Here is a 21,228-nt window from a genome sequence, read left to right on the forward strand (position 1 = left end):
TTAGTAGTCCTCTTTGAAAATGAAGAACAAACAAATTTGGAAAGTATGAAAGAGATCGTCTCAGTATGACCTGGTACAAATAACTGTTTAACAAATACTTGCTGATTTAATAGATTCACAGCATATTATTGTGAGGTGGCTCATTCTTTAACTGGTGATTAATTCAAATCAGTTTTAAAAATGTATTTGCTAGAGCATTAGAAAGTCCTCCACCTCTCCTGGAAATACATAGCTAGACATGGAAAAAAAAACACAGTCCCTCTATTTAAGGAGTCTACAATTACCTGTTTAACAATATGACCTAGACTTTTAGTTACTTGTGTTTTTTTATGGGGACAGAAAGCTAAAATCAGACTGAAAATCCAAATAGTAAAATATTTTCTTATGAAAGCAGGGAATAAAAAAATTTCTTTCTTTTATTTGAATGTACTGTGTAATGCATCCAGATTGTATAATGCAGTCAATATGGAAGGCAATAACTAATTTCAGTTTTTATTGTTCACTAACTTTGAATTAGTTATTTTCTGAGACATCTGTAAAATGGAAATGTAAGCACGTAATAGTGTGCTGGAGCCAACTGTTCTGGATTGAGAGAGACTCAATAACTCAGCAAACAAGACAGTTCTTGATTTTGTTGGTTGGAGAAAATATGAATAATGTAGATTAAACTGAAAAGTATGTCATATTTATGTTTGGATTTTTTGGGGGGTTGAGTATGGGGAAAGAAGTCAGTTATTAAACATTTATCAGGGCAGTTCAGAAGGCATGGTTTCACCTAGTTCACTGCATTATTTTGAGAAAAGTGTTTCATAAACCTGAACATGTTGTAGAAATGAGTGGTGGATGGGGCAGTTTGATGGGGCAGTTAGGTGGTGTAGTGGATAGAGCACTGGTCTTGGAGTCAGGTGGACCTGAGTTCAAATCCAGCCTTAGACACATAATAATTACCTAGCTGTGTGATCTTGAGTAAGTCATTTAATCCCATTACCTTGAAAAACCCCTAGAATTAAAATACTATCCATTGAAAGGTCCTCTAATTGTCTTGAATTATTGTATTGATCAGGGTAGTGAAATCTTTCACAGTTGATAATCATTATAACATTGCCATTATAGACAGACACATAGGGTACGAGAAGATAGGTGAGTTTAAAAACAAATGCCAAATATAGTCAGTCTTTAGATGAGGACAAAAAAGCAACAGTTTAACTAATAACTATAATCATGCCACAATTTTAACCTAAAATTATAAGGTACTTGGTAGAAAAAGACTTTCTAATAGTTCTTTATAAGAAACACACACAATAAAAAAATGCAATTATCTTCTATGTGTATTTTAAAATTACAGATAATCATCCTTTACCACATTCTTTTATAAAAGAAGATGATTGTAGTCTTTTGGCTTTTGTCCTTTATTCCCTTTGTACCTCAACTTGTTTTCTTATAGCTACTTCAAAGAAGCTTAATTTCAGTTAGATAGCAAACTATTTTTTTATTTGAAGGGGAGTGGTAGATGTCCAGACCTATTATTTCATCAGTATAGAAATTCCCTTTACTCAGAATCCATGATTAATCTATAAACGATATTCTTAGGGAATTGTCTGGGAAAAGTGATTGGTTAAGTACTTGTCCAGGATTACACAACTAGTAGTTATCAAGGGCTGGGCTGGAATTCAGGCTTTCTGAATTCCAAACTGGCTTTACATACATTATGTTCACAAGTATCTTTTCAAACTTATAATATTACATTGAGATGTCACCATTAGTCATAGCTCAGGTCCAAAATTAATCTGTAAGAACCGTGAAACATGCAAAACCTTTACATCCTATTGTGTACCATTTTCCCATCCATGCCCTTGTCAAAACATTCCTCTATAATACTTTTAAAAAATGATTCATTTTTAACATTTTATTTAAATTTTGAGTTTCAGGTTCTTTTTTCCACCTATTAAGAAAGTAAACAAGATCATGCAAAACATAATTCCGTATTAGTCATTTCAAAAAAGAAAGAAATTTGAGAAAAAAAGATAAAAAAGAAAGGAAAAAGAAAGAAAGATACATAATGACTAATATGAAAGTATGTTAAACAGGATGGTATATGTACAAAGTATATCAGAGTACTTGATGCCATGGGGAGGGGGTAGTGAAGAGAAGATGGTAGAAAAGTGTGGAACTCAAAAGCTTACAAAAAGATGAATATTGAAAATTAATTCAAAAAATAAAAACAAAAAAGAGAAAAAAGGATGAAAATTATGTTTTAACTTGTACTCAGAGTCCATCAGTTTTCTCTGTGGAGGCAGATAATATGTTTTCACCGTGGTCCTTTGGAATTGGCTTAAATCAGAATAGCCAAATCTTTCACGGTTGATCATCTTTACAATTTTGTTGTTGGTATGCACAATGATTTCCTATTTTTTCTTACTTTACTTTGTATCATTTCATATGGGTCTTGCCATGTTTTTCTGAAAATATCCCCTCAACATTTCTTATAGCACAATAGTATTCCATCGCAGTCACATATGGTAACTTGTTCAGTCATTCTCTAATTGATGAGTATTCAGTCCATTTTTAATTATTTGACACAACAAAAGAACTGCTATGAATGTATTTTATGTATGTTTTTCTTCTTTTTTATGATCTCTTTCTGGTATAGATCTAATAGTGGTATGACTGGGTCAAAGTTTATGCACAGTTTTATTGCTCTATGGGCATAGTTCCAAATTGATCTCTGTAATGATTGGATTAGTTCACTACTCCATTAGGTGTTTATTAGTATGCCTATTTTCCCTTCTCCCCTCCAGCATTTGTCATTTCTTTTGGGTGAGGTGGCACCACAAATCTGTTTTAATATACATTTCTATAAATAATGATTTAGAGAATTTTTCCATATAACTATAGATATTTTTGATTTCTTCTCCTGAAAACTGTCTCTTTATATGATTTGGCCTCTTCTCAATTGGGGAAATGCCTCTTAAAATCTGATTCAGTTCTACACTTAGTATATATTTGAGACATGGGACTTTTTCCAAAAAAAACTTGCTGTAAAATTTTTTGATATTACTTCATTTACTGTGATACATTTTAGCAAAATATAGTTTTATTTATTATTCCTTTCCATTAGGTCTATTTTTTCTTTTACTTTATCTAAGATCATGATGCTACTCCTGTTTATTTATTACACCTAAAATATAAGACTCTGCTCCAGCCCTTCATATCAACTCTGTGTGTATCTGTACCAAGTGTCTTGTTAGATTCTAGTTTTTATTTTACTATTTGTTCCTGTTTTATGTGTTGGTTTAAAATTTCCATTTACATTCATAGATATGATCAATTCCAATTTCCTTGGTTTATCTTTTTCTCTCTTTTTATCTTTAGAAGTCTGTCTTGCTTCTGACCACTCGCTCCTTCAATCTATCCTCTTTTTTATGCCCTCCCTCTCAATATCTCATATCCCTTTCCCCCCTTATCTGCACATTCTATACCCAAATCTTGTTGTGAATGTGTGTATGTACATGTATATGTTTGTGTGTGTGTATGTGTGTGTGTGTGTGTGTGTGTGTGTGTGTTGCCTAGGGGGCAGAGTGGATAGAGACACAGAGTCCTGAAGTCCTGACTTATATTTTTGAATTCAAATCTGAAAATGACCCTGGTCAAGTGACCTAATACTGTTTGCCTTAGTTCTTCTCATTTGCAAATGAAAGAAATAGCAAACTGCTCAAAGTATCTTTGCCAAGAAAACCCCAAATGGGTTAACAAAGAACCAAATATTACTGAAAAAACTGAATAACAATTCTATCTATCCATTTTTCTATCATCTATCTATCTATCTATCTATCTATCTATCTATCTATCTATCAACTATTTACCTATCTATACAAACATATATATGTATATATTCTTCCCTTTTTGAACCAGTTCCAATGAATGAGTTTTAAATATAGTCTACCACATTCCCATTTGACCTACATTATAAAGAACTCTTCCTTGAGAACTTCTTTTATGTTAAAAAAATTTGTCTTCTACTTTTCCCTTCCTTTTTCCCAGTATATTCCTCTTTCTCATATCTACGTTCTTTTTTTAAGAGACCATGCCAACATAATTGATTCACACCTGTGCCCCCATCTGTGCAACTCCTTCTAACTGCCCAAGTAATGATAAAGTCCTCTGGAGTTTCATGTATCATCTTACCATATAACAATACAAACAGTTTAACTCTATTGAGTTCTATATGATTTACTCTTGTATGTTTACATTTTAATGTTTCACTTGAGTATTTTTATTTGAATTTCAAAATTTTTCCATTTCTGGTCTTTTCATAAGGAATGTTAACATATTCTGTATTTCATTAAATATCCATTTTTTCCAAGAAAAATTGGATTACACTTGATTTACTGGATGGGATATTCTTGACTGTAATTCTAGCTCTTTTTTCTGAAATACTGTAGTTGAAGCCCTCTGCTCCTTTAATGTAGAAGTTGTTGAATCTTATATGACCCTTAGTGTGGTTTCATGATATCTCAATTGTTTCTTTCTGAGTGTTTCCAATATTTTCTCTTTAACCTGGTAGCTCTGGAATTTGCTTATAAAATTCTTGGAAGTTTTCATTTTAGTATCTCTATCAGGAGGTGATCAGTGGATAGTTTCAATTTCTATTTTACCTTCTGGATAAAACTAATTAGGGGAAGTTTTCCTTCATAATTTCTTGAAATGTCTATAATCTTTTTTGATGATGAATTTATGGTAGTCCAACAGTTCTTTCTTACACTATCTCTACTGAATCTATTTTCCAATTCAGTTCTTTTTCCAAAGATATATTTCCTATTTTCTTTTACTTTATCATTCTTTTGATCTGGTTTTACTGGTTCTTGGTGTCTCATAAAATCACTACCTTTGGCTTCTCCATTTCTAAATTTTAAGGAATTATTTACTTCAGTCAGTCAGATTTTATACCTCTTTCCCCATATGATCAATTCTGCCCTTTTTTCCAAAGTTTTGTGCCTCTTTTACCTTTAGACCAATTCTGTTTCTAAGGTGTTGTTTTCTTCAGGATTTTTTTTTGCACCACTTTTATCAGACTTAATTCGCTTTTCATAATTTTATTGCATCATTCTCATTTCTTTTCCCAATTTTTGTTCTACCACTCTCACTAGGAATTCTTTCTGGGCTTGGGTCTAATTAGCATTTTTTTCTGAGACTTTATTTTTAGTTATTTTTACATTGTTGTATTGATCTAATTGGTCTTTCCTTTCTTTTGTAGTCAAGTTTTGTTGCTGTTGTTGTTATTGCTTGCTCTTCCCAGACTATTTTTTCACTTTGAACTTTCTATGAAAGTTGAACTCTACTTAATTGGGAGTGGGAAGGCAATGTGCCAAACTTCAGGTTTTTTCGTGCTGCTCATTTCTGAAGTAGTTCTAAGGATCTGCAAGTTTTTTCCTTAATTCCAAGGTGAAGTTATCCTGGGAGAAGTCTAGTCACTGTTTTCATGGTCTGTGCTTTGATATTTCCTGAGAAATTACCCATCCTGCAGCCATAAGTACTTGTACTCCTTTTGGCCCTGAAACTATTGCCAGGGTCCCTGCTTCCTTGTGACCAATCATACATGTTCCTCTCCACCCTGGAAGTACAGCTCACAACTCTTTATGAACAAGAGAGCTGTCATTAAGTTTCAACTCTGCCTAGTGCCAGCAAAACCATGCTGTAGGCTCTTTTTTTAGAGGATAGCAAACCCTCAAAGCATTTATTCTCATTATTTTTTCCATATATAAATGAAAAAATATAGATAATATAGAGAACTAGAAACTCTAATGTCTCTGAAAAGGCCTTCCTTATCCAAAAGAATTTTTAATAAGCATAATTATGAAGAGGAATAAAAGAAAATTGAGACAAATATGGATCCACAGCAAAATTATCCACAAACTTGGAGACACCTAGAGAAGTAAAAGCAATTATAAATAACTGGAAATTCAAGAGTTGTTTAATACTATAGGAATTATGTCAAAAACATTAGCATCCAAATGATCTGAGATTGGTGATAAATACTGAAAAGCTTTTTTTTAAAAATCCATCCTTGGTGGCAAAGAAGGACTAGGAAAAATACTTGGGTGGATGAGAGGATGATAATGGATAGCTGTGAGAAGGCTGTTTTCTTTGCTGTTTTCTCTACCAAGGGGAATAACCTTTGAACATCTATGATTGTTGTGGCTTGTCGTCTTACATTGTTTTTATCCACATATTCACCATAGTCTATTTTCCCTTCCACAAAAACTTGAGCCCCCCCCCCTTTTTTTTACATATTTATAGGCCATATCCCTCAGGTCTGGCCTGAAGACTGATGTCCTGTGCCATGTATGTGGTCCTTTGGCTGACATCACTCTGCTAAGATGTTTCACTTTCCCCTATCACTACATTTCATTTGTGGCCATAGAAAAAAAAATTGTAATTGGATTTTTTCCTTCTGACTGTCTCAGAACAGGATCTTGACCCACTCTTCCAAGTAACTGGACACGATTAAGAGATTGTTCAAGAATTAAACTGGTACTTTCTTCAGAGTAATGTCTTGGAAAATGACAAAATACCCGTAAAACAGGTATTTAAAACACGGTTTTTAGTTTCTTTTTTTCTTAGTTGGTTTGGAGTTTCTTCCTAACATGGAGGCCCGCAAGCTGCACCGAGCCTGACAGTGGAGATCCAGGAGTTGGCCCACTCCCTTACATCTCTGGATTGAGAACTCCTGAAGATACTGCTGCTATGCTCCATCTAAGGCTAGTGCTCCTGCTGAGCTCTGAGCACCTGCCCACTTGCCTATCCTCCTATAATTTCTTTTTTTCCCAATCATTCATTGAAGATTTATTAAGTACTTGTTAAGTTAGGTGATTAGGAAGACAAAAAAGCAATTATTATTCTCATATTCTCTTACAATCATGGAGGGGAGATACAAAATATAGAAACTGACAATGTGATGAATCAATATCCAGAAATATAAAGCAAATTAGAATATATGAAAACATTAAGACAAATACAAAAAGACTATTTAAGAACTAAGGAAAGAAAGTTAATTTCTTATTGGAGAGTCTTAAGTTTCCTTAAAGAGGCTGTACTTTTAGAAAAGTCATAAGTCTTCAAGGGGTAAAAGAGTACAGAGAATAGTAAGAGTAAAGGCCTGGACTGATTTTTATTCTACCTTCCTGTTGTTGGGACACCACAAAATGACTCATTATTTTTTCAATGACAGTGAAATTAGGTAGCTACTGCCCCATAAAGAGCTCAACACACTCCTAATAGAGTGTACATCCTCTTCTGGCTATAACCGCAGCTCCTGTGGCAAGTTCTACATACTTGATGATAATTAAACCTTGTTTGGTTCTGAAAAAGGCACTTAGATACTCTTGATTCCTTAGTTCTCTCATTGCAGGGTCCAATTCTTTCAGTTCTATCATAGATATAAGAAACAAAACAGAGACAAAATGGGTAATAAGCCCATCTTGTTTTAATTTACCTACTATAACAGATATCTTAATGTTGAACCTTTTCTCCAATTAAAATAAAGAAATTATAATTGAGTGCTTTTCTAGAAGAAAAAAAATGAAGAAGATAATCCAAACCTGAATTCCTGTCTGTTCTGGCAAAGAGAAAAGACATATGTGAATGATAAATTGCATAAAACAACTGTTTGGATAGGGTTGAAGACAATATAACAAAGGCTGGGTATGGTTAAGCAACAGAGTCAGAGACATCCTGATACCAAAATAAAACCATTTCCTCTTCTTAATAGTTAACTGGAAAAGTATGTTTTTTATAGAAATGGGGCAGAACAGAGGTTTTTGGCTAAGAAACAAAGGCACTAGAATAGCAATTCTGGCCTGCTCTAGAGGGCATGAGAGCCCTAGTTGCCCTGGAGGGCAAGGGTTATCAGGAAGTAGGGGAAATCCTGCTGAAAAGTAGAAAGGCAATAGATTAGTTTCACAATTTTCCCTGGTAGAACATTTTGGCTATCTGGAAAACAAAACAACAAAAACAACCATAACAACTACTTCCTTTTTTTCATCCATAATCACAATGTCATACAATTTGAGAACCCTAGTTGCTTTGTTGAATTAACTCTGAAGTAGATTGTTTTGAGACTTCTTGACTACTAGCTTACCTAAACTCCTATTATCTGATGGCTGATTCTCATACCAGTCTTGTGGAAACATTTCTCTAAAGTTACCACTGACCTTCTAATTGCCAAACCTAATGGAACTTCCCTGTCCTCATATTTCCTTGCCCTTATGCAAAATTTGACTCTTTCAATATTCTCTTTATTTTATTCTTTAATTACAGTTTTTTCATTCTCCTATCAGCCCTTAAATGTTTTGTTTGTTTTTTGCAAGGGTTAAGTGGCTTACCCAAGGTCACACAGCTAGGTAATTATTAAGTGTCTTTGTCCAGATTTGAACTCAGGTACTCCTGACTCCAGGGTCCATACTCTATCCACTGTACCTCCTAGCTGCCCCTATCAGCCCTTAATTGTAAAAATTTTCCCTTGCCTCATCTCCTGCACCTTCCTTTTTTGGACTTATCTATTCCCAGAACTATCTATTTCCAGTCCAGCCCCTATGCCAATGATTCACAAATCTCCTGTTCCTCAGATACAACTAGACTTCATAAACCAAGTCAAACTCAGCTCATTCCTTTTCCCCATAAAATTCACCATTCTTCCTCATTTCTACTTGAGAACACCATTATATTCCAAGTTTTCCAAGATTGGAATCTTGGGATCATTTTTGACTCTTCTGTAACCTCCCCAGTAAGTTGCCATGTCTTATGAATTCTACCTCTGCCTTGAATGATTAGTACAATTACCAGGAAAATTCATGGTCCAGACTTTTCAACTGATCTCTAAACTTGCCTCTCTGTTCTAATTTGGAGAGCTACTAGTCAGTTTCCTAATGTGCTAGGAACATTACTCATATCTCTCCCTTGCTGAAAATTTAGTAATTTCATTTATTTCTGGACTGAAGCCCAGATTTCTTAGCCAGGCATTTGAGACTTTTTTTGCCTTCATGCAATCCTCCTTGAGGAATCCTAAGAAAGGACATAATTCATCGGTCCTTGAATTTTTCCCCACCTCTCTATTATGAATTCTTGCTGCTTCCTATAGCTGGAATGCCAACTGTATGTGAGTTTGAATTCCTTTTTCTGTTTCCTCATATGTAAAATGAGGGATTAGATCGAATGAACTCCAAATTCTTTCCTGGTCCTAAAATGTGTTTTATTGCTGTACACATATCTCATATCTCCTACTATACCAAATACCCTTTGATAGTAGGAACTTATCCTTTATTTATCTCTCTGACAACATCTAACAGTTCCTTGCACACAGTAACACTTAAATGTATGTTTAATTGAACTGAATTAAAGGAGTCTAAATAAAAGGAAACATTGGTCCCTGCCTTAGCTGTTGAAGGTCCTGAGCAAAATTTATTGATATAAATAAAAATTTCAGTCAGTATTTTTTATTGTCTAAGAAGCTTGTATACCTTTTGTGAGATCATCATATTTATATGCATTCTAACAGCCTAAACTGTACCCTACTAAACCTATTCTGTTCACTGCAGAAAGGCAGAAATGTTTCTTTTTTATTCTGGCATAGTACTGAGTTGTAACACAGACTGGTGTGGACCACAAAGGTCCAGTCATTGTATGGCAGAATGAGGTCTCAGGGAATTTACTGATAGCAGCAGCCTTAGTGCACAGTGGATGAATAATGTTGCCTGTGGGTAGAAGCTGCAATGGAATGTTCAGCTTTTCCTGGCAGGGAAGGGATAACAGGAGTAAAAGAGAATTGGCACCATTAGGAAGGAGTTCAGAGGATGAGTAGATATTCCAAGGAGATATTGCACCAATACTTCTCACTGATCTATCACAACCTCAGGGCTGAAAGTTAAATGGCTCAAGCCAGGAGGCAAAGCTGGCCACTCTCTGGAATTCAAAGTGGATGACAGGGAAAGGAGAAACCAGGAAGCCTGTGGATCAGAAAGTGTTCTCAGATGGTGGCTGCATGTGTTCCACAAGAAGACAGGCAGGTTGCTCCAACTCCTCATCAGCAAGGGGCTCAACCGACAGTCCTTCTTCATGACCTTCTGTCGCCTGGCTTTGGTTGTCTAGGACTAAGTTCGAAGTCCACAATGCCTGGCCACTATCACCTGTAACACTGTGTCATGCCAACAGCACCAGCCCTTAATCTCTGCAGAAAGTGACACTATAAAATGATTTCAAAGCTGAGCCCTCCCACAATAACACGGGTTCCTTCCTGCAGTGGTAGTTCTTGTTCCATTTGCTTTCCATGTGGAGTGGGCGTTCTGTCTCAGAATCTGGTTGTAGGCATCAAACCTCTCCTCCATTGGGCATCTGAGTGGATTTGGGTCACTAAGGCTTGCCAAGAAGTATGATCTCTGTTCGCCAACTTCATAATCAGCTTCATTGGTGACAATGAAAGCATGTGCCTTCATAAGTCAGAAAACCCTCACAGGGAATGCTGCCTTCCAGAGTGGGTAGAATGAGTGGGATCAGCCCTGCATCATCACACAGCATTTGGCATTTAAGTATCCAAATACCAGCCTCCCTGTTTGGTCTGGTACTCTGCTTTGAGGGAAGTGGGTATCTCATTGTAGTCAAAGGTCTAGAGCTGATTCAGTCTATCTGCTAACACTCCCAGACCAGAGTCACAGATTGCTGCAATTTCCGGTCAATATTTAGTAAGGGATAATAGGCAGTCATAGATTTTCTTGTGATCCTCATACCTGAATACATTCTCCATGGCTCTCTCATGTATTTTCTTCCTCTGCCTCAGTCTACTTCTCGCTGTGTTGTTCAGCTGTCAACAGCTGAGTGCCCCAGTCAACAAGGACTTGCACATAATTTTATATAGTCTTCTCTTTCAGGTCTTCTAAGCTGTCTTAAACTGTAAAAATATTTAGTCCAGATATTTGTTGGCTCTGCTGCTCTAAAATTTGACTTGAGGCATTATTTTAAAGTTGTTAGGAAAAAATGTTGGGAGAATTCAGTAGAGTCCTTGCCATTACCTTACTATTTTATCTGTACACCTTCAGTATACAATAAATCTTACTTTTCCCTTTTTTTTTGATAATACTTAAAAGAATGACATTCTGTTTTCGGAGAAGAAAAGTCATATTCCTTCTTGCTTTGCTCCAGTTGAAAGAGTTGCCTGTGGCAACTGTGATCCAGTAGATGGTAGTAGTGGGCTGTGTGTTTATGAGGCAGAAGTGGAACACTGTGTACCAGGGGCTCTGCCAAGCTCCAGGGAGAGAAGAAGAAACCATAGGCAGGCACTGCCCTTCAAAGAGTTTAGCATCTGAAGGGGGAGACAATCTTCCCATGAATCCAAACTATAATCAGGACAAATAGAAACTAATTAGTTGAGGGAAGACATTGGAATTGAGAGAAATCAGTAAAAGAAGGGATTTGAATTGGGATCTAAAAGAAGCCAGGGAGGTCAATAGTTGGAGAGGAGGATGGAATGTTTTCCAAGAATGGGGACAGCTGGAGAAAATAATCTAATCTGAGAGATGGAATGTCTTGTTCACGTAAGAGCCTGGAAGTCAGTGGAAGAGTATTTGTTGAGGAGTAAGGGCTATGAAGACTGGAAAGGTAGGAAGTAGCTAGGTTATGCAGTCTTTGAATGTCAAATAGAGTATTTTGCAATGACTCCTGGAGGTAAGAGGAATCCACTGGAGTTCAGTGAATGGAGAAAGAGATGTTATAAGACTTACTTTTTTAAGAAAATAACTTTAGTGACTGAATAAAGGATGGAATATTAGCAGGGGCTACAGTATTCTTGCAGTATTCCAGGTGTGAGATGGTGACAGGTAGAGAGGAGAGAATGGGGGATGTATTGAAAAGATGTTGCACAGATGAAATTAATAGGTCTTGGTAACCAATTGGATATGGTAGTAAGAACTAAGATGGTACCAGGGAGACTGAAATTGTTCTCTACTTCTGAGGCCAAAGATCTGAGACATGGCAATGACCATATCATTTAAAAGAATGCTTATACAGAATAAGAAATAGATAACCAATTAGTTTGACTATAGTGATAATTCATGTCTGAATTGGAAACTACTTTGAGAATTTAAACAAAAGACCATCCCCATAGAACTTGGGTAACAATTTTTAACCCCCCCAAAAGAAGGGTGAAAATAGTTTCTTCCATTTCTTAGCAACATCAGAAAAGGTTTGAGTATCTTCCTAGATGCTATCCTTAGAGAGAATTCTATGTCTACTGTGAACACTCGATAAGTGTACTAAGATCCCTTCCCTGAGATCTTTAAAGAAGGATATCAGATAATATGGAGAGAAAACAGCAGTGAAGGAGGAAATTCACCATCGTAAAGCTGGTCAATAGCTGATTTTAAAAACAATAATATTTGCTCTATTTACTGTGCAAAATAGAGTTGAGTAATTAGAGGGCAGACCCACCAGCTAGTGGATTTAAGATATATAATAGTTAATTGTTATGGTGAAGTGGAAGAAGAATGTAATTCTTGAGTGTAGGAAGTGTTTTCTCTTTGTTTTTGTGCCAGTATCTAGAACAATATCTGGAACATAGTAGACACTTTCGTAAATGATTTTTGACTTTAATTGAATTTGAAATCAGAGAATCTTGGTTTATCTCGTGACTGAAATTTACTACATTTGTTCTTATGTAATAATATTTGTCCTTCATTTTTAAATTTTTTTTGAATTATAAAGATTTTATTTATTTTGAGTTTTACAATTTTTCCCCCTAATCTTACTTCCCTCCCCCCATCCCACTGGCAATTTGCCAGTCTTTACATTGTTTCAGTGGCATACACTGATCCAAATTGAGTGTGATGAGAGAGAAATAATATCCTTAAGGAAGAAACATACAGTATAAGAGATAGCAAGATCAGACAATAAGATATCATTTTTTCTAAATTAAAGGTAATAGTCCTTGGTCTTTGTTCAAACTCCACAGTTCTTTCTCTGTATACAGATGGTATTCTTTATTGCAGACAGCCCCAAATTGTCCCTGATTGTTGCACTGATGGAATGAGCAAGTCCATCAAGGTTGAACATCACTCCCATGTTGCTGTTAGGGTATACAGTGTTTTTCTGGTTCTGCTCATCTCACTCAGCATCAGTTCATGCAAATCCCTCCAGGCTTCCCTGAATTCCCATCCTTCTTAGTTTCTAATAGAACAATAGTGTTCCATGACATATATATATATGTATATATACCACAGTTTGTTAAACCATTCCCCAATTGAAGGACATTTACTTGATTTACTTGATTTGCAATTCTTTACCACCACAAACAGGGCTGCTAAGAATATTTTTGTACAAGTGATGTTTTTACCCTTTTTCATCATCTCTTCAGGGTATAGACCTAGTAGTGGTATTGCTGGATCAAAGGGCATAGTTCTAAATTGCTCTCCAGAAAGGTTGGATGAGTTCACAGCTCCACCAACATTGTATTAATGTACCAGATTTCCCACAACCCTTCCAACAATGATCATTGTCCTTTATGGTGTCCTTCATTTTTGAAAAAGACCACAAAATCAGGGAGGTAATCCCAAGACAAGTGTATGAATTGATTTGAGTAAGGGGAGGCTGTGCTGAGGCACCAGCCTCGCTTTCTCCTTTAGAGCTATTTGGGTCCAGTGGCCAGTTATGAATCAGGAGGACTGGAGATGACCCTGGATGTGAGGCAATCAGGGTTAAATGACTTGCCAAAGATCACACAGTAAGTGTCAGGCGTCTGAGGTTGGATTCTAACCCCAGTCCTCCTGATTCCAAAGTCAGTGTGCTCTATTCACTTCTCCACCTAGCTGCCCAGTATGTCCTTCAATTGTGAAATCCTATATTTCCTGTATGCATATCTATGTGATCACTGGCTTCATGGTATGGTAGGAAATAAAATGGAAAGGAAGGGGGCTAGATCAAATGGCATAAGAGCTGCTTCTGCTGTTGTTGTTGTTTGTATTCTCTCTCTTTTGTTTTTAGAAACATTTTATTTATTTTTCCAATTACATGAAAAGATAGTTTTCAACAATTATTTTTGTGAGATTTTGAGATTCATATTTTTCTCCCTTCCTTCTCTCCCTCCTCACCCTGACAGTAAGCAATCTAATGTAGGTTATATATGTATAAGTATGTTAAACATATAACCACATTAGTCCATATGTAGTGAAGGAAGAATCAAATAAAAAAAGAGGGTGAACCAAGAGAGTGGGAAAAACATAATACATAAAACAAATTTTAAAAATTGATGTGGGGGGCAGCTAGGTGGTGCAGTGGATAGAGCACTAGCCCTGGAGTCAGGAGTACCTGAGTTCAAATCCAGCCTCAGACGCTTAATAATTAGCAAGCTGTGTGGCCTTGGGCAAGCCACTTAACCCCATTGCCTTGCAGAAACTAAAAAAAATTGATGTGGATGTTGATGATCTTTTCCATCACAAATGCTTTACAATTGTCTTGGATTATGATACTGCTGAGGTGAGCAAGTCTATCATAGTTGATCATTACACAAGTAGCTGCTACTATAAACAGTGTTCTGCTTCTATTCACTTCTCTCAGCATGAGTAAACGGAAGTCTTTTGAGGTTTTCTGAAGTCATCCCTCAGAATTTCTTACAAACCAATTGTACTCCATCACATTAATACAGCACAATATATTTAGTCATTCCCTAATTGATGGTCATCTCAATTTCCAATTCTTTGCCCCTGCGAAAAGAGTTGCTATAAATATTTTAGATTATGTGAGTTTTTTTTACCCTTTTATGATATGTTTGGGATACAGACCTAGTTGTGGTATTGATGGACCAAAGGGTATACACAATTTTATTGCCCTTTGGGCTAATTTCCAAATTGCTCTTCAAAAAGGTTGGATTAGTTCACAACTTCTCCATGCATTAATCTTCTAGTTTTCCAAATCCCCTCCAACATTGACCATTTTCCTTTTTTGTTATATTGTTCACTCTGAGAACTGTGGAGTGGTATGTCAGAGTTGGTTTAATTTGTATTTCTCTAATTGATTTAGTGATCTAGTGATTTAGAGGTTTTTTCCCCCCACATAACTATAACTTTAATTTCTTCATCTGAGAACTGTCTGTTCATATGATTTGATTATTTATCAACTGGGGAATGACTTGTATTCTTAAAAATTTCACTTCAGTTCTCTATATTTAGAAATGAGTCCTTTATCAGAAATACTAGTTGTAAAAATTGTTTCTCAGTAATGCTTTCCTTTTAAACTTGACTTCATTGGTTTATTTGTGCAAAACTTTTTCAATTGAAAGAAATAAAAACTATCCATTTTACATTTTATAATGTTCTCTGTCTTTTCTTTGGTCCTAACTTTCTCCTCTTTTCATATATCTGACAGATAAACTATTCCTTATTCTTCTAGTTGGTTTATATTATCATCTTTTGTATCTAAATCCTATACCATTTTTGACCTTATCTAAGCATAGAGTGTGAGTTATTTGCCTATGCTTAGTTTTTCCCACACTATCTTCCAGTTTTCCCAGAATTTTTTATCAGAGAGCTGTTATACCAGAAGCTGAAGTTTTTGGTTGATCAAACAGTAGATTATTATAATCACTTACTAGTCTTTCTTTTGTACCTAATCTATGTCATTCTCTACATCACTATTCCTTAGCCAGTACCAAACAGTTTTGATGATCGATGCTTTATAACGTAATTTTAGATCTGGCAAGGCTAGGCCATCTTCTTTTGCATTTTTTTCATTAATTTCCTTGATATCCTTAACCTTTTGAATATTGTTACTATTTTTTGGTTCAGTGAAATAGCTTTTTGTTAGTTTGATTGGCATGACACTGAATAAGTAATTTAATTTAGATAGAATTGTCATTTTTGTTATATTACCTCTGTATATCAATGAGCAATAGACATTTGTCCAGTATTTTAGATCTGATTTTATTTGTATAAAAATGTTTAACATTTTTTTTGATATTATTTCTGAGTTAATCTTGGCAGATAGACTCCCAAGTATTTTATGTTGTCTACAAAATGGGATTTCTCTTTCTATCTCTTGTTGCTGGGCCTTATTGGTAATATAAATAGAAATGCTGATGATTTATGTGGTTTTATTTTATATTCTGCTATGTTGCTAAGTTGCTGATTATTTCAAGTAGTATTTAGATGATTTTCTAAGATTCTCTAAGTATACAATCATATCATCTGCAAAGAGGGAGTGTTTTGTTTTTTCAATACATAGTCTAATTTCTTCAATTTCTTTTTCATCTCTTAATGCTAAAGCTAACATTGTTAATACAGTATTGAATAATAGTGGTGATAATTGACATTTCACCCCTAATCTTATTGGGAATTCTTCTACCTTATCCCCATTACATATAATGCTCATAGAAGGTTTTAGAAAGATACTATTTACCATGTTAAGGAAAACTCCTTGTTCTTATATTCTCTAGTAGGGTTTTTTTTTTGTTTTTTTTTTTTTTTTTGGTTTCTGCAAGGCAATGGGGTTAAGTGGCTTGCCCAAGGCCACAAGGCTAGGTAATTATTAAGTGTCTGAGGCCAGATTTAAACTCAGGTACTCCTGACTCCAAGGCCAGTGCTCTATCCACTGTGCCACCTAGCCACCCCTCTCTAGTAGTTTTAATTTTTTGCATTTATATTCATTAGGAAAATTGTCTATAAAGTTTTCCTCTGTTTTGATTCTTCTTGGTTTAGGCATCAGCACCATATTTTTGTCATAGAAGGAAATTGGCAGAAATCTTTCTTCACCCATTTTTTTTCCAAATAGTTTATATGGAATTAGAATTAGTTGCTCCTTAAATGTTTCATAGAATTCACTTGTAAATCCATCTGAGTCTGTAGATTTTTTTCTTAGGGAGTTCATTGACAGCTTGTGTTCAAAGTCTTTTTCCGAAATAGGATTATTTAGGTATTTAATTTTCTCTTCTGATATTCTGGGTAGCTTATATTTTTGTAAAGATTCATTCACTTTACTTAGTCAAATTTATTTATATACAGTTGGCTTTATCAATTTTGGCACTGTTAATTTGGTTTTCTTCTTTCTTTTTTTAAATCAAATTAATCAATGGTTTATCTATTTTATTGTTTTTTTCACAAAACCAATTCTTAGTTTGATGGATCAAAGGGTATACACATATACATATACACATGTTAAACATATGACCACAGTAGTCCATATGTAGTGAAGGAAGAATCAAATAAAAAAAAGAGGGTGAACCATGAGAGGGAAAAACAATACATAAAACAAATTTTAAAAATTGATGTGGGGGGCAGCTAGGTGGAGTAGTGGATAGTTTTTTTTCATAAAACCAGCTCCTAGTTTTATTTATCAGTTCAATAGTTTTATTACTCTCAAATTTATTTATCTCTTCTTTGCTTTTCAGGATATCTAATCTGGTATTTAATTGGGAATTTTTAAGATGCATGCCCAGTTCATTGAACTATTTTTTCTCTATTTTGTTCACATAAGCTTTTAGAGGTATAAAATTTCCTCTAATAATTGCTTTTGCTGTATCCTACAATTTTTGGTATGTTTTCTCCTAATTGTCATTGTGTTGGATAAAATTATTAATTATCTCTATGAGTTATTTCAATCTACTTATTTTAAAAATTAGGTTATTTAATTTCCAATTAATTTTAGTCTATCTTTCCATGTCCCTTTATTACATGTGATTTTTATTGCATCATGATCTGAAAATGCTGCATTTGATATTTCTGTTCTTTTGCAGTTGATTGTGTCATTTTTATAACCCAATACATGGTCAGTTTTTTGTAGGTACCATGAACTACAGAGAAGAAAATATATTTCTTTCAATAATTTTATTCAATTTTCTCCAGAAGTCTGTCATATCTAACTTCTTTTTTTTTGAAGGCAATGGGTTTCAGTGACTTGACCAAGATCACACAGCTAAGTAAGTGTTAAGTTTCGAGGCTGGATTTGAACTCAAGTCCTCCTGACTCCTGGGCCACTGCTCTCTCCATTGTGCCACCTAGCTGCCCCCATATCTACCTTTTTTTTTAACATTCTATTTATCTCCTTAACTTCCTTCCTGTTTATTTTATGGTTAGATTTATCCAATTCTGAGAGAAGGATGGATGTTCCCCACCAGTAGCATTTTGTTCTCTATGTCTCGTTTAGTTTCTCCTCTAAGAATCTGGATGCTATACTATTTGATACATATATGTTTAGTGTTGAAATTACTTCATTGTCTTTGGTAACTTTGAGTAAGATATGATTCCCTTCCTTATCCTTTTTAATGAGATCTATTTCTGCTTTGCTTTGTCTGGGATCAGAATTGTTACTCGTACATTTTTTTTTCCTTCAGCTAAAGCATGATATATTCTCCTGCAGCCTTTTGTACCTTTGTATCTCTTTGTTTCAGTTGTTTCTTGAAAACAACATATGGCAGGATTTTGGATTTTAATCTACTCTGATTTCTGCTTCCATTTATGGGAGACTTCATCCTATATGCATTCACAGTTATAATTGTTAGCTCTTTATTATCCTCCTTTATGTCACCTCTATACTTTACTTTCTCTTTTCATACTATCCCTCCTCACTATGGTTTGCTTCTGAATATCACCTTCCTCCATCTTCCCTGCCTCTGTCATGCCCCTCCTTTCTTCTCCTCTGTTATAACAGTCCTATATACCTGTTCATATGATATCATTTACTCCATTCTGTCTACCCCTTCCTCCCATCCCAGGAAAATCTCTTTTTTAATGTCTTATTTTAAAAAAAAATCCCATCAAAATTAACATACCTTCAGCCTTAGTATAAACCCTCTAATAGAGTTATAATTCTCAAAAGTTTTGAGTATCTTCCTCCCAAGTAGGGAATAAAACTAGTTTAATCATATTCAATTTATCTTTTTATGCATGTGTTGAGACTCCTGTTTGAAGATCAAATTTTCTGTACAGCTGTGGTTTTTTCCCTTCAGGAAAGTTTAAAAGTCACCTATTTTGTTAAACATTTATCTTTTTCATAAAACCAACTGAAAGAGTATGCTCATTTATACTGGGTAGTTAATTCTTGGTTGTAATTCAAGCTCCTTTGCCCACCCCCCCCAGAATAATCAGGTCCTTCAATCCCTTAATGTTGATGCAGCCAGGTCCTGTGTAATCCTTAATATGGCTCCTTGCTATTTGAATTACTTCTTTCTGGTTGCCTGCAGGATTTTTAACTTGGTCTTATAATTCTGAAATTTTGCTTCAGTTATCAAAATTGAAATCAATCTTTTTTATAAGACAAGGAATTCTTTTATATTGAAAACTCTAATAACTTAATTTATTAACTAGCTGTATTTTATTATCCTAAACTTAAATTTCCTTTTCCCCTAAAGATATATTAGTTAAAAGCAACACAGGCTTTGAACACAAGTTCATTTTCAAAATATTATAGAGAATGATGATGGATTATTACTAGCAGTGTTTCTTAAACAGGACAATGAAAAACATTGGAGAAGAAAAAGTCCTAATAGGAAGTTTGGAATGAGACCTGGCTAAATCACATCATTAGTACAGCATTTAGAAATAAAACTCAAAGAACAATGAGTAGACACAAGGTGTGACAGATGCATCCATCAGTATCCCTATAGCAACCAGCTTTCATAATTGTTCACAATGGAGTCACTCTATTTAAATTATAAAACCTCAATACTTGATGTACTTTCTGAAGAAGTGAGTGAATGAATGTATAACATTCATGCTGACAGCAATCAGAAATTGTAAGTAGGATCTAATTAATTATATAGAGAAGAAATCAGTATTAGACAGTGAAACAATTTTAATGATACTTAAGAACTGTTTTTATTGTTCCCTGTCTCCCCCAGCAGGGGATAAACTTTTTCTTTTGGGGGGGGGGGGGTTTGCAAGGCAATAGGGTTAAGGGACTTGCCCAAGGTCACACATCCAGGTAATTATTAAGTGTCTGAGGCCCAATTTTAACTGAGGTCCTCCTGACCCTAGAGCCGGTGCTCTATCCACTATGCAACCTAGCTGCCCCATAAACGTTTTGCTTGCTGACATTTCCCAGCATATTCCTTCCAGTAAAAACAAAATAATATAGTTAAGCAATATAATGAACACATTGATCATAACTAAGAGCATTTGCCTCAGTCCATATGTAAACTCCATCATCTCTCTACAAGAAAGAGAAGGGAGGATAGATTTCATGATACATCTCCTAGAGGCAAGGTTAATTGATGCATTTGTCTGGATTCTGATATCTTTTTTTGTATTATTTTCACTCATCTTGTTTTGGTTATTATTTACATTGTTTTTGATTCTATTTAATTTTTCCCTTTTCCAACTGATATGTGGATTTTTTGTTTGTTTTTAGTTGCTTTTTTTTGCAAGGCAATGGGGTTAAGTGGCTTTCCCAAGGCCACATGGCCAGGTAATTATTAAGTGTCTGAGGCCGGATTTGAACTCAGGTACTCCTGACTCCAGGGCTGGTGCTCTATTCCCTGCACCACCTAGCCGCCCTAACTGATATGTGTTTTGCTGATTTTTTTTCTCAGAATTTTTCCTCTGCTTTATTTCTTATGGTCTAACAGTAGTATTTTATTATACTCCTATTCAAGTTGGTTCCATCCTTCATGATAGATGGGAACTTGTTGATTCTATTTCTTAGTACTGTAAAAAAGTGTTCTATAAATATTTTGGTGTGTATGGGACCTTCCCCCTTTCTCTTCCCTTGGTGGTAAAAGTTAATTATTTTTCAACACATCTCAAAGAGGGAAAGCTTCAAAAAGAATAGAAAAGACTGGGAGGATTTTTTTCTTATGATAAAAAGTGGGGTCTTGATCCTACTATTTTTCTCATTTCTATAAAAATAATATATGAGAATTATCTGTATATATATAATCACATAAATACTTGATGAAAATACTAGAAAGGAAGAAATAGACCTCTGCAGATGATTTTGAAAAAAAAAAAAAGATCATGCCTGGTATGAGAATGAGAAATAGAGTAAAAAGTTCTGCTGTTTATTGTTGTTAATTTGTTTTAAAAAACCCAACACATTTTAGTTAGTAGAGTAAATCACAACCTTTGAGCAAAACATAGCCTTAAAATTTCTCCTTCAGTAATATCTCTTTCCTATGTATGTATACCTGTTAACATGATCTCTCTCTTCATAGATACCACTGTTTTTGTTAGTAGTTGTTAGAAAGTAGTTTTGCTAGAAAGA

The 21,228-nt window shown here is 34.9% G+C and overlaps 1 pseudogene; it reads right to left on the reverse strand.

Annotated features, from left to right (window-relative positions):
- Positions 1-10,008: 10,008 nt before the first annotated feature.
- On the reverse strand, positions 10,009-10,894 carry LOC141516079 (purine nucleoside phosphorylase pseudogene; annotated as a pseudogene).
- Positions 10,895-21,228: the final 10,334 nt, after the last annotated feature.

The sequence above is a fragment of the Macrotis lagotis genome, chromosome 3 (assembly GCF_037893015.1).
Source record: "Macrotis lagotis isolate mMagLag1 chromosome 3, bilby.v1.9.chrom.fasta, whole genome shotgun sequence".
In the NCBI taxonomy this organism is placed as follows: Eukaryota; Metazoa; Chordata; class Mammalia; order Peramelemorphia; family Peramelidae; genus Macrotis; species Macrotis lagotis.